General features: G+C 39.3%; 1 pseudogene; it reads left to right on the top strand.

Moving 5' to 3' along the window:
• Positions 1-17,974, top strand: part of LOC136835260 (mediator of RNA polymerase II transcription subunit 12-like protein) — a 195,010-nt pseudogene that overhangs the window by 1,218 nt on the left and 175,818 nt on the right.

Here is a 17,974-nt window from a genome sequence, read left to right as displayed (position 1 = left end):
GCTATCAAGGCCTTCTTATGTATTTATATACAGTATTGGAAATATGTTATGTGGCCTTATTCGTCTGATTTCTGTGGTTTAGTCTTTGCTATTCTCAAATACGGAAGAAAAAGTGAGTTTCGACAGTGGTGGAAGGAGGTAGAGGCATTCTTCTTCACTTCTTCATTGTCATCATCTATGCCGTTCTTCTGAACCTCACCTCCACTCTTACTAAGGCTGCAAGTTTAGAAGGCTTATTAAGCTTTTTTCTGTGCACCTTTCCCTTCGGGGTAGGGCGGGGAGTTTCGATCTCCATCGGCAGTTGATTTCTCAAGCAGGGCTACCACTGAGTGCTATTCTCTTAGACTCAAGGTTCTCTTCTCATCTCACCTCATCTCAGTAAGCTTTTAAGCTCACTTCAAGTAGAATTCTTTGTCTCTGAAAGAAGCAGTGTGTTGATCCTCTGTGTGACTTCTTTGCTGTTCATCTTCCCGGTCTACAGAGCAGGTTTACAGATGGCAATGAGCTTGGAATGTTCTCCCTGTTTTTCTATGGTCAGATGACTGCAGTAACAGGTAATCACTTCAACCCTTCCCACTGCTATCCATTGGGATCACGCAGAGAGGGGTTTGCATAGACCACTGGATTTCACAACTGGACCTATGAGTTTGGTTAGGTTTGCTGATGGTCCAGGGTTGTTCTTCCGGTTGTAGTCCAACTCGTCCCATCGCCAAGTCGGCCCATTGTGACTACCAACTCGGTCCATTGCCATCTCGGCCCACTACCAGCTCGGCCCTCTATATACCAACTCGGCCCACATCCAGATTTACTTTATTAAAGCTATTTTATATCATTATATTGTGTGTTATTTTCTTTTATTATGTTTTGTTCTCTTTCGAGATCAGACCTGAGAAAAGTCTCGTTTATCTCTTTCCAAGTAACTTTGTAAATAAATCTCTGAGGTAGGTAAAACAGTTTGAAAATAGAAAGAGTAGTCTTTATAAATAATATAATGATAAAAAAAAACACATTGCTAAATAAATCTCTGAGGTAAGTAAAAACAGTTTGAAAATAGAAAGAGTCGTCTTTATTAAATAATATAATAATAAAAAGTAAAGCACATTGCTAAAAGCTTCTAAAAATAATAATGTACATATTACAAAACATAGACAGCAATATGAGGAAAACTGCCTTCAGTAATTGTCTGGCCGATCTTTCATTATTATTATATTCGTCCCATAGTTTTACAAAGCCGTGATGTTTATTATACTTATGTTGCTGCTTTCTCAAAACCTTCCCTTCTGACAGCAGCCTTTTGTAAATTAACTATGTTTGCCTCCTCATGTAGGAGCTTTAAAAGTAAATAAAAATTTAAGTTTCCTTTCCTTGCCTTTAAGTTTATTCTGTTATGCCATCCCTCAACATCATTATTTGTTCTGATGCTCCGACCGAAGACGCACCACGTGTGAGGAGGCCATATTGCAGAATTGATCCACGTCTTTTTCACGTAATTTAAAAGGCTTATGAGTTAATTCTATATGTTCCTGTGGCATATATGGGAGCGACAACAACTGCCTTAAAAACTTGTAAGTGCCGACGTCGTTTGTGTAAGAACTTTGAAGGCCTAACTCTTGCACTTTCCTCCATACAACCTGGCCCCAGTGGAAAGCACAACCACGGATCGTAACATTTGGTAAAATGTCGAATAACACGCCATACACTGCCTTCAAAGTCAATCAAAACTTCTTCAACTTTAAGGGCATGCCCACCTATCAGTTCTCTTATTTCACAAAGAACTTTTTTTGTAGTGTCTGCGCCTTTTTCCTGACATAGCGCAAACAAAGGAACTTGCTTCAATTGCCCATCATATTTCACAAATGCATGGATGCTGAACAGTTGTGTAAATGGTTTGCGTACTATTTTAAAAGTAGCATCAGCATACCACTGCTTCGCTTTGAATAGTAACTAAGTTGATCATCTGTGGCAAATATCAAATGCCGTCTTTCTCGACAGTAATGTCCCGTTGCAAAAAGTATTCAGGAATGTGGGCATCGCTAATTTCGAAATCGAGGTCTTGCGGTTCTCGTGGTCGATTTGCCTTCCGTTCACGATTTCCCTGCCTAGCAAGATTTAATGGAGCCAGTAGACATGAAACAGGAATGGTAGGATTTACTTGCTCCCGAAGTACCTCGTCAACAATATCAGAAGCAGGTGAAAAGACGTCTTCCATTGCCTTTTTTACTGCAGTGTACACACCTTTTACTTTTTACAACACAGCTGGTCTCAGGTGGATGGCAGTGTTCAGCATGCCCTCTAATAAAAGTGTTACCCACTTCTTTTACTGTCGCCATGCATGAGATTTTTTGTTTCTAACCACACACCGCCAATGAATACTCACGTTAGTTTTTCTTTTTAGTGTGTAAGAGTGGCAGTGCTGTCAATAAGTTTCAATTTCCTCTTTGTGAAGATGATTCAATCTTTTCATATGTTACTGTCTCCCTTGAGAGACATTTCCATTGCGTAGGATCCTCAATTGAAGAACCACCACTGACATTTGACACTCCACCTTCAAAAGAATCTAGACTCTCGCTATTCACATTACTCATTGCCACTGCATCCTCAAAATATTCGTGTTTGCGCTTTCGAAACTACACAAGTTTCCCCAGGACTCTGATTTTTTCTTGAATACACATGTGACACATCCAGTCAATATTACCTTCTTTTAACAGCAGCCCTGTATTGCTCCCGGGTGATCCCACTTCCACAGGTCCGATGCTGCCAGTAGCTACATCCATCACATTGCAGTGCTTGCTGTCATATGTAAAGAACACGTTACACATGACATTGTGAGTACAAAGTTAATATATGACATTTCCTTCTCTTACTGTCCACACACACTAACAATTGTCTCAGAGTGCAACTGCAAGGTTTTCCTCCTGTTACGCCTTTCAAACCTTTTACTGTCAATTTCTATTTCAGTGCTGAATGGCCTTAGTACCCCAGTGCTTGGCATAATGCCAAAATTCTATACAAATCAAAATATATGTCATTGGAGTACTATTTATTTACTTTAAAGGTAAATCTTCTTTGACCTGACGGGGACGGACAGTTTCACAGCATATCAAGCACTGGTCAGCCATGTTGTCCTAGCTGCTTGAAGTCTAGCAGTAGGTTCGTAACCATATCAATTATATAAGCTATGGTTCAGTTTCGAAAATTATTCAAAGCCTTGAACTACATATAAAACAACTATTAGAATGAGACAATGAGGCACTTAAGAGACACTTAAATGCTTGTATAAAGGGAGGTTCCTAACCAGTCTCTCTCTCTCTCTCTCTCTCTCTCTCTCTCTCTCTCTCTCTCTCTCTCTCTCTCTCTCTCTCTCTCTCTACTGCAGCGTGTGTGTATCTCCCTCCATCCGGTCCCCTCTCTCAGTATTTCTTTTCAAACAATTATAACAACAACCAAATAATTTATAATGTTTAGGGAAACGAGTTGTCAATAATTGTTTCTAAGTGCAGTTGTTTATTATAGTCATTAAATAATGTTTGGAAAGGAATAATAAAACCTTTACACCTATCATTGCGTAATATTGCTGTGCGTGTGCTGTTGCAAAAAGCTATACTGGACGACTTCATTTGATCTGATCTGACTCTGTCAAAATGGGCCGAGTTGGCTATCACAAATGGGCCGACTTGGCACAGGCGATGGGCCGAGTTGGTTACATTGAATGGGCCGAGATGGTTATGGGCCGAGTTGGACCTATACCGTTCTTCCTATCTTTACCTAGTTGGGCAATCAGGGTGAAACAGAAACACCCTGGCTCTTCCCCAGCGATCTCTCGACATCGCACAGGGAAAGGTTTGTGCTGTTCACTTGGTTCTGAACTCTCAGTTTTGAATGGAATTTTCGGGGAGCGATGAGCCGGTGTTCCCAGTTCTTCCATGATCAGATGGCCATGTTGACCAGGAAGCACTTTGACCCTTATGTGTCTGGCTCCTCGGGGCCATGAGAGAGGGGCTAGCCTGACCTGGTCATGCAGCTCGGGCACTATAGACGGATCCAGCCTTTGGACCGCACTGCTTGGCAGTGATGGTTGTTGCAGATTTTTTCCATTGTCTCTGATCTTCCTCTTTTGATACTTGCAAGTGGAGGAAGAAGAGGACTACTAGGCTGTCTAGTTCTCCCTGCAGGAAGTCTTGATAGGCTTCCAGCCTTTGGTCCTTTTCTGAGGAAGAAGACTGATTTGGCTCATGCTAATAGTAATGCTGCACCCACAGTTTGGAGCATGGATGCAGCTGTTGACCAGGGATCTTCCAGTCCCTGGAGTACCAATCCAGTCATGGCTCTTGGACATCCAGTCTGGGACCCCCTCCCTGCCATTACCCATGCTCCATGTACGGGTGCAACCGCTATCTAGGCCAGCCAGGGTTCCTGTACTTCCATTACAGGGTCCTTGGCTTGCAAGGGTCCAGAAAGCGATAGGGCCCATGTGGTCCTGCCAGCAAGACTTAGTAAGGGGTGATTCCCCCCCCCCCCCCAACTTTCTTTCCTGTAGAAGTCTCTCAGCTAGGAAGGTTTTGGCATGATCTTGGATAGCTCTTGCCCCTATTTGCATGAATGAGTATGCTCTCCACGATTAATGGGCTTGTTGTCAACTTGGTTTGATGACCGTTCACTGCTTTCTTCACCTATCAGAAGCCTTGCCTCTACTAAATAGGGCAAGGGAGTCAGGGACTGTTCCTCCTTTTTCCCTCTCTTCCAAGAGAGAGGAGCTGGTTAAGCATAGGGGCTAACATAGGAAGCTTTCAAACTTTCTACTGAGCTTTTTCACATGGAAGTATTATGTACTTGTATTGGTCTTAGAACTGAATGGGTTATACCCCCAAGTTTGGAACGATCCCATGAGGGTTTTCGATGAGCTTCCTCCTATAGGAAGGTGTCTCATGTTTTTCAGCACGTGGAATGCTCCGTACACCAGGATTCAAGATACCAAGGTGCAGAGGCTGCTGTTTTTAGGGGCCACCAAGCTTAATTGCAAGCTGAATGGCCTTTGGGAAGCACTTGGGCATTTTCAGCAGTTTTTTCCTGCCACTGAGAGAGCTTAGGCTCAAGCATAGTTGCCTTGGTCATAATTTAGGGGTGTTTTAGCCCACATGATTTCACTTGTATATGTACAGGGCCATTCCAGTGTACTAGTAACTTTCTACCTGTGCCCCTGACTCATTGAAAGGAGACCTCTTTATCTTGGTCAGTGCCAAACCAATACCACAAGTAAACTGGAGTCTCTTGTACTGATAGATAGTTGTCAGATTAGAAGTCTCTCTCTCTCTCTCTCTCTCTCTCTCTCTCTCTCTCTCTCTCTCTCTCTCTCTCTCTCTCTCTCTCTCTCTCTCTCTCTCTCTCTCTCTCTCAGTTGTTATGGCAGTGGTTGACCCAAACGAGGAGGCCATATTCAAAATGCTTTTGCCTAGGGGTAGTCTTTGTTGACCATGTGAGCCACCAGACAACTTTTATTTAGCTGTTTTTACATGTGGGGGGATGAGATAGTGTTGTCTTGAGTCCCTGGGCAAAGTTTTGGTACTGAGGATTGGTCTGGCTCTGGGGTTTACTTCAATCCTTTTGGGATGAAGTAGAGACTGTGCCAAGGTTGATGCAGTTAACTAACAGCATCTCTCCTTGCCATGCAGTGTCCTATAGTCTCCCTGGCCTATAAGGAACTGCTTTTGGCCTTCTCTTCTTTAGGTCAGTGGGGGTTTAACTTCGTATTTTCCTGTGGGGTTTCCCAGACTATTACTCCAGGTGGGAGTTTCATCTCGCCTGTAATCGCTCTTTCAATTTTGGAAAGTAGGCAAGTTGAAGAAGAGAAGTTGGAATGCAAGGGCAGCATTCTTTCCTTGCAGCTGCTGTTCGTAAAATAGTACTGGTCTCTTTTGAGCCCCGGACGTCTTTTACCTTTTTCTGGTTCAGTTACTCTCCTTATTCGTGGCTCACAATGGAACCTCACCCTTAGTAGCGGGTGTGCGATGCTGAAGGTTGGTGCTAGAAGGAGGGGTGTCTTGGGTTTTTCAGCACCTGGAATGGACCAGTGTTTAAGGTATATTTGGCGTTTGAATTGTTAAAATACCTGTAGGCAGTTATAACCATTTTAGTTTAAGGTACCGTAGATTTGATGTTTGAACTATTAACTTAGGAAGTTACAGTTAATGTGGATTTTCGCTTTTCGCTGGTGGTTGTGGCCCCTAGCTCCTGCAAATACTGGGGGTCGACTGTACTGCACACTTAAAGCCAGGTGCATTAACTGTAATGTGAATCATAAATCTAATGACAAGAACTGCGGACTATATAAAACTGAAGAAGCAGCCCGAACAAGTCTGCCACCAAACTTATAAGTATAGGGTGTGCAAAAAGATTACTAAATAAGGTCAAAAGGCAGTGACAAAAGAAAATTTACAACTAGATACAGCCACTTCATCATCTAGGACTCAGGTTAGATGTGATGTACTTGAAAAGAAATTGTAAATGTAATGAGGCCAGTGCATCACATCGTAAGGCCTTACTGATGCCCTGCGTTCCTCAATCCCTCCCTTCCCCAACAAAAGACTCGATGAAGCTCTCTCAGGCAGTGTCTTTGCCTGATCTTGGGGAAGCTTCACCCAGCATAGAGCTACTAGGTGCACAAGATGTGCAGGTGTCTAACTTGGTAGCTCACAATTTGGTGATCGCAAAAGAGGGAGGCCCCATCCATATCCTCCAAGCAAAAATATAAAAGATTATATCATCATCAGACAGCTGGCAACTTGTAATGACACAGCTCCAGGCCCTGAGGAGACACCATATACAATGATAAAGTATGCTTCTGCAAAGACAAAGTTATTGATATTAAGTATTATATATTAACAGATTTTGGCATGATACCAGTAACCCTAAAATTGGGAATCACCCTTTTTCCTAACCTTTTTAAAACCTGGAAAAGATAAATTTTTAGCAGCAAATTACCGACCAATTGCTCTGACAGCATGACCGACCAATTGCTCTGACAGCATGAGTAAATACATGGAGAAGATAGTAAACACTAGACTGGTGTGGTACTTGGAAAAGAGGTATTTTATAACCTAACCATGTGGTTTCCATAGAATGCAGTCAACCACTGATGTTTTAATCTGTCTTGAGTCCTTCATATGTGAAGGATTTGCATCAAAGCAGCATCATGTGACTGTGTTTTTTGACCTGGGAAAGGCATACAACAAAGCTTAGGGGCATGGTGCACTTAAAAGTATACATGTTTCAGGTATAAAAGAGAATTGCCTTTATATATCCAGGTATTTTTGCAATGTAGATTTTTCCAGGTCAGAGTAGGTGACACCCTATCTAAGAGAAAATGCCAGAAAGGAGTTCCGAAAGGTAGTGCGCTGAGTATGATATTACTGTATTTGCCTTGGCCATCAATGGGATATCCTCATGACATTTTATCCACACTCTTTGTAGGCGACCTGCCCATATCATTTGCACAAAAGCAAATGGCAATGGTGGAAAGGAAACTTCAACTGTTAGTGAGTACAGATCACAAAGACTCCAAAACTATAACCTTTCAGAATGGTAACAGCAAAAAGTATTTTAGGTACCATGAGTCACACCATAGGTCACCACAACCTTATGGATATAGGGTAAAAGAGATTATTGTCCGAAATGAGGTACTTCCATTTAAAATAACAACTACCCCACCATGGAATTCACTAGAGTTGATATTTTGCAATTACTTTAATGGCATTGAAAGTAATATGACAGAGGTAGAAACCCGCTTGATTTTTATGGAACTTGTTGAAGAGCTTAAAAACTCAAGTTTTATATTTAATGACTCCAAATCCAGTGCTGGGGTTGGGATAGGAGTATATAGTGATGATTTTAATTGTAGAGGTACACTACGTGTCATGATGTGTATTTTTACTGCAGAACTGCATATATGGAATTTTAATTGCCATTGAGGGACTAGCAATTTTTGATGAGGGAAACTACTATTTTGATTGACTGAAAAAAATATTTTTCCAAGTGTAAGTACTTTTAAACTCTACTAATCTATTGGTTTTAAAAATTCAATAGTGGCTGTATTTAATGAATTGCACAGGAATAAAAAGTGAAGTTTTGTGGTTACCAGCACATGTAGGACTCTGGTGATGAAATGGTTGACCATCTAGCAAAAGAAGCTATAGCAGCTTCCAAGGAAATATAGACAGATCACTTGTTAGGAATATATGGCAGGAGTGTTGGAATACGATTACGACAAACAAAGTGAAAGAAATTACGAGAAACTTATTTCCTTGGAAGTATAGGAAGTTTTTAGTAGTAAATGAAAATCAACCTTATTGTGATAATTGCTTGGTCCCTTTGACTGTCAAACACTTACTACTGAAATTAAATGACCCAGGTCTTAGGGACCTGAAGAAAAGCTTTCTCTCCAAGGCCTGAGACAAGAATGGCTGGTACATTATAGCCAAAGTCCTCAGGAAAATTGTGATGCCAGTAGCATTTTTAAATTTTTATTAAATATATATATATATATATATATATATATATATATATATATATATATATATATATATATATATATATATATATATATATATATATATATATATACAGGCAGTCCCAGTTATCAGCGCCTCTGTTAGGTATGTATTGGTGCCAGTAAGCAGGAGTCAGTGATTTTCTGTGCTGAAAATTGCCAATTTCCGTCGCTAGACAAGCACCGTAAAACTGGATCGCCATTAACCTGGGACTTTCTGTGTATATATATATATATATATATATATATATATATATATATATATATATATATATATATATATATATATATATATATATATATATATATATATATATATATATATATACATATATATACATATACACATACAGGCAGTCCCGGTTTATGACAGGGGTTCCATTTTTTTACACGCGTTGTAAACCGAAAAATCGCCGAAATTGTAAAAAATCTTAAGAAACCTTTTAATGCTTTAGGTATATTGAAAACAATGTAAACTGCATTTTTATTGAGTTTTTCATCAAAAAACCTCCAGATTTTAATTAATCTGCCATTTTGGAGCCATATTTTTTCCATCGGATTGGCGTACGACGCTTTGTAACCCCGGAACATGCATCGTAAACCAGGAAATAATTTCTGATGAATATATTTGAAAAGCATTATAACCTCGGAACGTCGTAAACTGGGGACTGCCTGTTTATATACAGTAGAACCCCGGTCCTCGACTGTACTAGAACTCGAAATAATCGGATTTCAACACGAAATGTTGAGTAAATTTTGCGTCGGAGTTCAAACAACAAACCGAATCCGACCCGATGAATCATATGATGTTTGTAGAAAAAAAGAGTTTGGGGCGGCTGCAGCTGCTTGGCGTTGTTGGTGGCGTTCTTCCATGCTTATTTAAAATCATTTAAAGCCCACACATGCTGCTGCTGCTGCTGTTGAAAAACAAGCCATATTATCACATGAAATTAATAATACAGTATTTATAAACCGAATTACTGTATGTCTGTTATCATAAAATTAAGAAAAATTTCCGAAATTACGTTGGAACTCGGCAGCCTAACATAAACATTTCAGATGTTTATGTAATTAGTACCGTGATACACCACCAGGGCGGCGCTCTGGTTTGTTTATATCTGCCACAGGCTGCCGAGTTCGGCGTAATTTCGAAATTTTCTTAATTTTATGATAACAGACATACAGTAATTCCGTTTATAAATACTGTTAATAATTTCATGTGATAATATGGCTTGTTTTTCAATGTTATCATTATTAACAACAGTTTTCATGTGTACCTGTTACAGTACATTCTGGTAGTGCCCATAAGGCTACTTAGCCTAGCCTATGGCTCGGTATATCATCATTATCTGGCCGCATTGGTCATAGGCCAACTTTTTTTGATACAGTATGCATTTAAAAATGTAAAAAGTGCTTCTGGTACGGTAAGTTATTCAACTCTGAACCTATTTAATTGTAATTTGTGTAAAGTTTTTTTGTATAAAAGGCAAGGTTGGGGTAATGACTGGTGGTCAGGAATGGATTAATCCATTTTCAGTTATTTCTTATGGGAGAAATTAACTCAGAATTCGACAAAATCGAATCTCGACACTTCTTCTGGAACGAATTAGCGTCGAGAACCAAGGTTCTACTGTATATATATAAACCAGGGTTTTATAAAGATTTTGTCATTCTTAAGAAATAATATCGCCGTCAGTGACCTTAGTTGTCACCTTTTAGCACATAATCAGCAAGAGATTTATCTTTTTTTAGATAGCCAGGTGGTAGATTTCTCTTTCCTAATAGTACCAGTTATGACTTATTTTGTTTATCATGTTTTCGTAAGTTGTATTTCAACAGAGATCTTTCACATTCACAATTGATCCCTGATCCCCTTTTTCTGCCAAGAGCAACCAGATTTGCTGAACAGCAGTACCAGTATGCAGTAAATGTGCCTAGCTGTTGAACTTCTCAGTTTCAGAGGTCCTTTATTCCTCACACGGTTGGACTGTGGAACAGCCTCCCAGAGGATGTCGTGCAATTGGAACTTCAGAAGTTTAAGCGAAGGTGCAATGCATTGCTGCCCTAATACTATTCTCCATGTGTTTCAATATATTTTTATCTATTTGTTAATTTATTAATTTTTTTTTGTTAATAAGTGAGTGGGATCTCTTCTGTCTGTATTTCCCTTTATCTCCTCTTACTTCTCTCAAATGAACACCATATTCTTTGGAAGCTTGAATTTCAAGTCAGTGGCCCCTGTGGGCTTGTTCCATATGAATAGATTTCATCTTTTGAATAATAATAAAGTGGGTTGATTTCTTTTTTCTGGCAAAACCTAGGTCTGCCTTTGTGTCCTTACCAACTAATATCAGGACCTAGCTCTGTGGTTCGAGGTCCCAAGAGATATTCCTCTCTAGTTAAACTTCAGATCCAGCTGCTCATAGTTTGGTATATCTGGGTGTTGAGAGTTTGTGCACTTCTCACCTTGATATTTTCCAGCCTTTTCCCCAACGAGAGTGTTCCCTCTTTGCTATCCATAGGAGTTCTCAGATACTTTCATTCCTTGGGCAGCTATCTACAAGACTAAAATCATCTCCAGTTATTGATGTTGGAGATGTGGCATCTCTGTGATCAGAGTTGCTTGTCAGCAGGTGGCTGTGTTTTTCTCACTTACCTTTTGCACGAAGCTTTTTTCTGCTCTGTTGATTCTAGGAGCAGATCTCTCCTTTTTGAGGGAGATCTTTTGTATGCCTGAGAAGCTATAATAGTCTTTCTCTCTGGATTCAAACCCCAGAGAGTCATGACTCTCACTTTTGACTCATAGCCTGTACGAGTCTTTTTGAGGGTTGTCAGACATAGGTCTGAACCCAGAGACTGTGCCTCATTTAGTGCTGACATCAGCATAGGTATAGGCGAGTCATCTGGGCTCTCATATGCATGGCACTCAGGAAGATAGAGATCTGTTTGTTCAGAGTTGTCCCGAGTTGCAACAAGATTCAGAACTTCGGTCATCAGTTAGAATATGTCTTGTTGTCCTCACTGAAGGTCTTTTCAATGGTGACTCTTGCGAGATAGTACCAAGTTCTGTTTGAGTGCTGCAGTACAGTACTATCTTGAAGGAACCCAGCGCGTCAGATTTGTATGTCAGTTTTCCGAGTATACGATATCTCTTAGCTCTGTAAGTTGATCCATGGGCTTTGTCTCTTCCAGTGTGGAAGGAGAATTGCAGCCCGAACTAGAGCTCATGATGGTAGGGCATCACTCAGTAGGAACCTGTTGGCTTTCAGGTATTATGTGCAGAGAGGTATCATGTATGATCACTTGACAGTGTTTTACCTGTAGAATGTTGCCCGCTAGCCTTGGACACACTTTCCTTGGACCAGTGGTGGCGGGTCAGTGGGTTGAATATTGAGCCCAGCTCCCTTCGAAACAGGTAGCCCCTCATCTAGACATCCAGTTGGAAGGAGACAGGATAGGAGTGACCGGTTCTCCACCCTCTCTCTTTTTCAGCCTTCCTCTTTGGTAAATGGAAAGTCAGAGTGTCACTTTGTAAAAAAGCTTGACGGATGCGAGTGCAGGTTAGCTATTTGACTGGACACCAGTCTTTTTATTGGCAATGAAGCGATGCAAATTCTCCTCCTCTCTTGGCAATGGGAAAGGAGGACAGACAAAATATACTCATTGATCATATTTACCTGTTTTATTGTCTCCGACACCTCAGTATGAGTTCTTACAGCCTGATTGAGTAATGGCATACAAACCCTTTACTTAACGATCCAGAAGTCTAGCAACTGTTACACACCATATGTGTAGTATGCTAGAGTTGCAGGTTCCCTTCGTGTGTTCCTAAATGGACCAGGAAGGTAACACCCCAGGTTGGGCAAACCTACCAATTATTTCCCCCAGCTTGTTGTAGTTTACTACCTTGTCAGTAAGTTTGAATGGCCATTCCAGCTCAAGTTTACAAGTAAAGTCCATATGAAAAGAATTTCATGTTTGTCTGCTAGGAGAAATATGAAATACTTTTGAAATTTTTTATGTTTTAAACTTTACAGAAGTGAAAGCTAATAAGGCTGTGTAAGTGTCTTTGGTAAAGATATGTTCTCTGAGCATTCTCTTACCTTGGTTTTGGGTGGCTATGTCATTGACTAGTAATTGGTAAACTATGTAATTATGGCATCTTATGTATATTTTCTCATTTCAGGATGAACTTGACGATGTTAGTGTTAAACAAGGGTTTGTACATAGACCTCAGATTCAGGATGAATATGGCAGTGCTCAAAATACATCCATTACGTCTGCAAAGGTAAGTTGATATTTTGTCTCCCTTATTTGTTAGTTGTTGATTAAAAGTGAAAATGCAGTGATGAAAACACATTCTTCGTGTTTGTCTGGAATTGATAAGAAAAAGCCGCTATATACTACAAAATTTAAGTGAGTAAATACAGAACAGGAACTTTCGACCTTCATGAAGGTCCTCTTCAGTACAGCTGAAGGGGACCATAATGAAAGTCAAAAGCTCCTGTTCTGTATTTACTCAAATTTTGTTGTATAAAGTGTCTTTTTCTTATCCAAGTGAAAATGGCACCATGGTTCTATGAGATTGCAACTTTTTGTCTCTCACATGGATATACCTTTAGTACAATCTGGTTTGATCAGTGAAGCTATCGCTGTGAGTACTTTTGGCTTAGTTTCTCCTGAATTGTCCTTTTTGTTATCAACTCGGGGTTTTCTTTTGATTTTGGTAGTTACTGCGGTTAGGATAACGTCAGGTGTTTCCTCCTCAAGGAAGCAGTTTATTAGCATCAATAAGCGGTTTATTGGCACTGATAAGCGGTTAACGGTGTCAGTAAGCAGTGTATTGGCGCTTGTGACGTCGTAAACACCATTTATTACCATAATTATTGGCCATTTTCGGTTATTGGCGCTCGGCCAGGAACAGAACCCCCGGTGTAACAGTGTCTGACTTGCCTGCTACACTGCTTTTCCTGGGAGGCCTCTTCAGGCTGTTGTACATCTTAACTGCTTCTGTTAATACCACTTTGCCAGCAATTATTGTTTATCCACTACTGCTTACTGTTCTGCTTCTGTTGTCTGTCCTGTAACACTAATACTTGCTCTAAGGAGGCCTATGCTGTTGCGTTGCCTGTTTCAACATCAACCACTTCTGTTGTGAACCACTTTGCTTACAGTTTCAATTACTTTGTTATTAACAGCTGTATTGCTGTTGCTGCCCTGCTTACTGAGCTAATAGTTGTTCTTAGGAGGTCACCTGTTGCTGCTGTATCTGCAGCAGCTTTAATTGCATGTGCCATTACTGCTTTGCTTGAGTTTTGAATTTTGTTGGTGCTGCTTGCCAGTGCCTCCTTTTTTTGCTGTGTGATGGTTGCTTCTGAGATCTTTTTTTTGCAGTGCTTGCTGCATTGCTTTCTGCTTATGTTTCCTTCACCTTTACGGGGGGGCCTTTTTCTTACCTGCTATCAACAAATTCTTACTCGCGGGCCCTAGCATCCCTTTCTGCCCCCATCTTTGCTTCACTGATATTTTATGCTTTGATGCACATCATCAACCCTCACTTGCCTTGGTGTATTTTGCAATATCTGCCCTACCTGCTATCCCAGGAGTGCCTGTGGTGCCACCTTCTGCTTTGCCTTCTTTGCTAGCAGTGCTTTCCTTACTATCTGCTTCATTGGGTGAAGTTGCAACTTCATTACTGCACTAATAATGCTACACCTGCTTCTGCCTTTATCCCACTGCTTCAGTGGGTGATCTTACTGCCCCATCTTCTGCTATGTTGGTTGCTGTTGACATTCCAATTATTCTGCATTTTGTAGTTGCCATACCTATTGGCTTGATATTACTTTATAGCAGGCTAAGGGATATTTTCACAGTTCCAGCCTCCTTCTAAAGCTCCTACATTTGTATAGACAAAACAGTCACCAACTGTTTTGATGGGACTCTTTCATTGGTTGACACAGTCTCGTCAAGTTCTGAATCTGAAAGAATAGGTGGTTTTAGGTGGTCTGCTTCAGAAAAAGGTGCATTATTGGCAAAGAATATTTCCAGAATTCTTTTGCTACCTATCCTTCAGTCCCTTGAAATGAGGTCTGCTTTGATCTTTCGAAAGAGGTCTATAGTATTTTGATTTTTTGACCACTTGGTGGAGTTAAGAATTTTTTTGGGTTGGTAATTCTTCTGAAGGCCTTTCTCTAGCCTTGAAGGCCTTTCTATAGCCCTCATTTTGATTCATCTGGCGGATTCCATATATTTGTTAGCTTCAGTGAACAGTTTTTTGAACAACTTATTCATGTGTGCCAAAATTTTTTTGCCTAACTCTTGCAAGAAATGTTTGCTGCAAAACTGAATAGAAAACAGGAGAAAACATTATCAGAAGGTTAAAGTATCAAAACTTGTGATCATGTAGGTTTAGCAAAAATGTTAAGGCCTTTATTATTTTAAAAGTTTACTTAGTTATTTTTGAATTTTTAATTTCTTGCTTAAAGATTAATTTTTATTTTTGTAATTGTCAAGGTATTGATACCCATGTATAGTACGTGATTTGTCAGTTGGAGCTATGCTCTGTACAAGCATAGTATTTCAGTGTAGGATTTGTACTCGACTATGAAAATTTTTTCTCTATTCTCTTATAATTGGCAAATTTTTTTCATATATGCTAATTTTATCATTATTTCCAGGTGGCTAATTATTTTAATGCAATCCTCAAGAAGAAAGCTGAATCTAATCAGTTACCAGACACTGCTAGAAAAAAGCAACAGATAAATATAAAAGACAATTTTTGGTAAGCAAAGGCTTTTTGTATTTTATTTAGAACTGAGATAATTATAGTGACTCTTAAGTTTTGAGGTCCAAAAGTATGGTAAATATTCTTTTGCAAGGTTTTGTGCCTTTTTCAGCTTTAAAGGTAATTTATTTTGTCTAAGGCTGTGGAGAGGAAAATTATGTTTCTTTATTCAACCCATTTCTAATGTTGCAAAGAAGAAAAGAAGGCATGAAGCAATATCAGAAGCAATGATCTGCTTCACAAAATAAGAAAGGTTAATTATATGCATCAAAGGAAGTGGAAATAGGCAAAGAAACCCAAGGCTTAGTGGCAGAGGAGAAGAAAATTCCTGATGTGTGTCAAGGTGAGATACTATAGTCAAAATAATGCAATGCTTGTAGAATGGAGAGTGAGGTTTCTGCATAATGAGAAGGAAAATAGAGAGAGTAGGTTAGGAAAGGGTTGTTGAGTTGATAAATGTTCTTTGGTTCTTTCCTTTTGAGAATGGAAACAAAAGCAGTACTGCAAATATTAAAATAAAATTCAAAGCCAAGAGGGAAGTGACTAGTATAAGGCTTTAGTAATTTGGGTGCAGGAAAGAATGGCCTGGCTAATGGAGGCTTTTGCAGACTGTTAACCATTGCAAAAATCAGTCATTCTATCTGTCTAGTGTTTCAGAGATAACAAGGCCAACATCAGAGGATTCTTTAAAAACCGTGGTAAAATTCTAGATGTCAATAAAATGGAAGTTCACAAGTAAATTTCTCTGTCAGAAAGCTATACTAATAAACCAAAGGAAGGGAATTAGATTAAAGTAATTTAAGAAACTGAGGTTTTTGGTAAAGTCTGCTAATTTTAGTAATTGGTTTTAAGTAAAGGTTTCAATACGAAAGCTATATTAGAAGATATAAGATGGTGATTCAATAAATTTGAGTGTTGTCCTTTTGGATGGGTTGAACTAGTTTGTTTCATTTAGGAAAGGTAATTGCTAGAATTAAGAGGTTGCCCAAAGAGATGATATTGCTGCGAAGTCAGTTCTCTGTAAATTTTACCATGCCTTGTATTTGAGCATAGTTGAAGCTGATATCTGTATGGTGATCATGACAAGAAGAACTTAGCAAAACCTACGAGCAGTCAGTGTAGGGAAGGAAATTAGTTTTAGTTATGAGCGTTAAAATTATCTGGGAAATGAATTATCTTTGAAATGATAAGTGAGTGTGATCTTTTACAAATTCAGAAATAGAGAGAGTTATTTGTGTTTTATTGATAAAGTACCAAAGTTTGTTCATAAAGAGTTGTCTTGAAGTTGCAAAGGGCAGGACGGTGTTTATAGGATCTGGCCACCCAGGTGACAGAAACCAAAGGATCTAGCACAGAGAGGTGAATCTTGAGTCTCTTAGGGTGAAGTAGACATTTCAGACAGTGATAAAGGAAGGAAGGCTCCAGTAGCTAACCCTCAAGAAGAATTAACTAGGCTTATATGAAGAGGCAACAGAAGCAGAATATTAAATTTCCTCATAGATAGAAATACTACTTCTCTCTCAAATGGTAGATATACAGTTGAAACATTGATGAGACTAAAGAATGACAGGTACATCCACTTCTCTAGTAGGATGTCTTAGGAATCACTATTATCGTCAAGTTTCTGGACCTCATTGCATTGGCTTGGAAGTATCGTTCTTGAATGAAGGATAAATGTAGAGCAGGAAAAAGTTCAAGTGGTAATCTAGGAAGAGGAAATGATAGTAAGCATGGTTAATCCAGTTTCGTTGGTTAACATATATTCAGATATATGCCTTAGTCTCCCATTGCTACAGGCTTTGGGTTTTGAGTAACAAAGTACCAGTCCTGGTCTGCTTAATATGCCTAAACTGTTATTAAAATGGTTGTGTAAGGGGAGCAGAATGGTCAAAAGATTGAAGACATGAAAATGTATTTTGTTGGAGTAGTTTGAAATGGAAGCCAAAGAAAAAGGTAAAGAATTTTTTATGATTAATTATGATGATAGGGTATACTTTTAATGTTGACAGATATTGAGAAGTAACTGTATGTCTGAATGAACAGCCCATTATTAACAAATACCTGCTTTAGTATGTTTAGTGTCATTTCTCATACAGTATTCAGATATTTTACAAGCCCTTTCTTTGCAGGCTTGTAACTCCGAGATCGAAAACTGCTATAGAAGCTTGGTTTAAAGACCTTGCTGGTTCCAAGCCTCTTACTTCACTTGCTAAAAAGGTGAGTATTATTATGGTATAAAGTTTCAGAACAGGAGTCCAAAAGTACCATATTTTATGGCATGTAAGACCCCAGGTATTTAGTACCATCCAATTTCAGAAGGGAAAATTAAGGAAAAAAACTTTTTACACAAAAACATTTAATGTTTTCAAAATACATAGCTACAGTATGGCAGAAAAGAGTTGGACAAAACATGCAATTAGACAGCATGGAAAATCTTTTTAATAATAATAATTCTACTGTAATTTACATGAGAAAACAAAAGTAGCTTAGGTGAAGAAGAATACATTCTACAACCCTTCCTCCTGTGCCTCTGATGGATAATTCTGTAGAAGGGTTTTGGGTGTGCATGATAAACACAACTCTTTCCCACAAGCACACAAAACCTTAACACTGAGACAGAAAGAAAACACAAGCAAACAAGGAACTGG

Source organism: Macrobrachium rosenbergii, chromosome 55 (assembly GCF_040412425.1).
Source record: "Macrobrachium rosenbergii isolate ZJJX-2024 chromosome 55, ASM4041242v1, whole genome shotgun sequence".
NCBI classification, from domain to species: domain Eukaryota; kingdom Metazoa; phylum Arthropoda; class Malacostraca; order Decapoda; family Palaemonidae; genus Macrobrachium; species Macrobrachium rosenbergii.
This window is presented reverse-complemented; position numbering and strand designations above follow the sequence as displayed.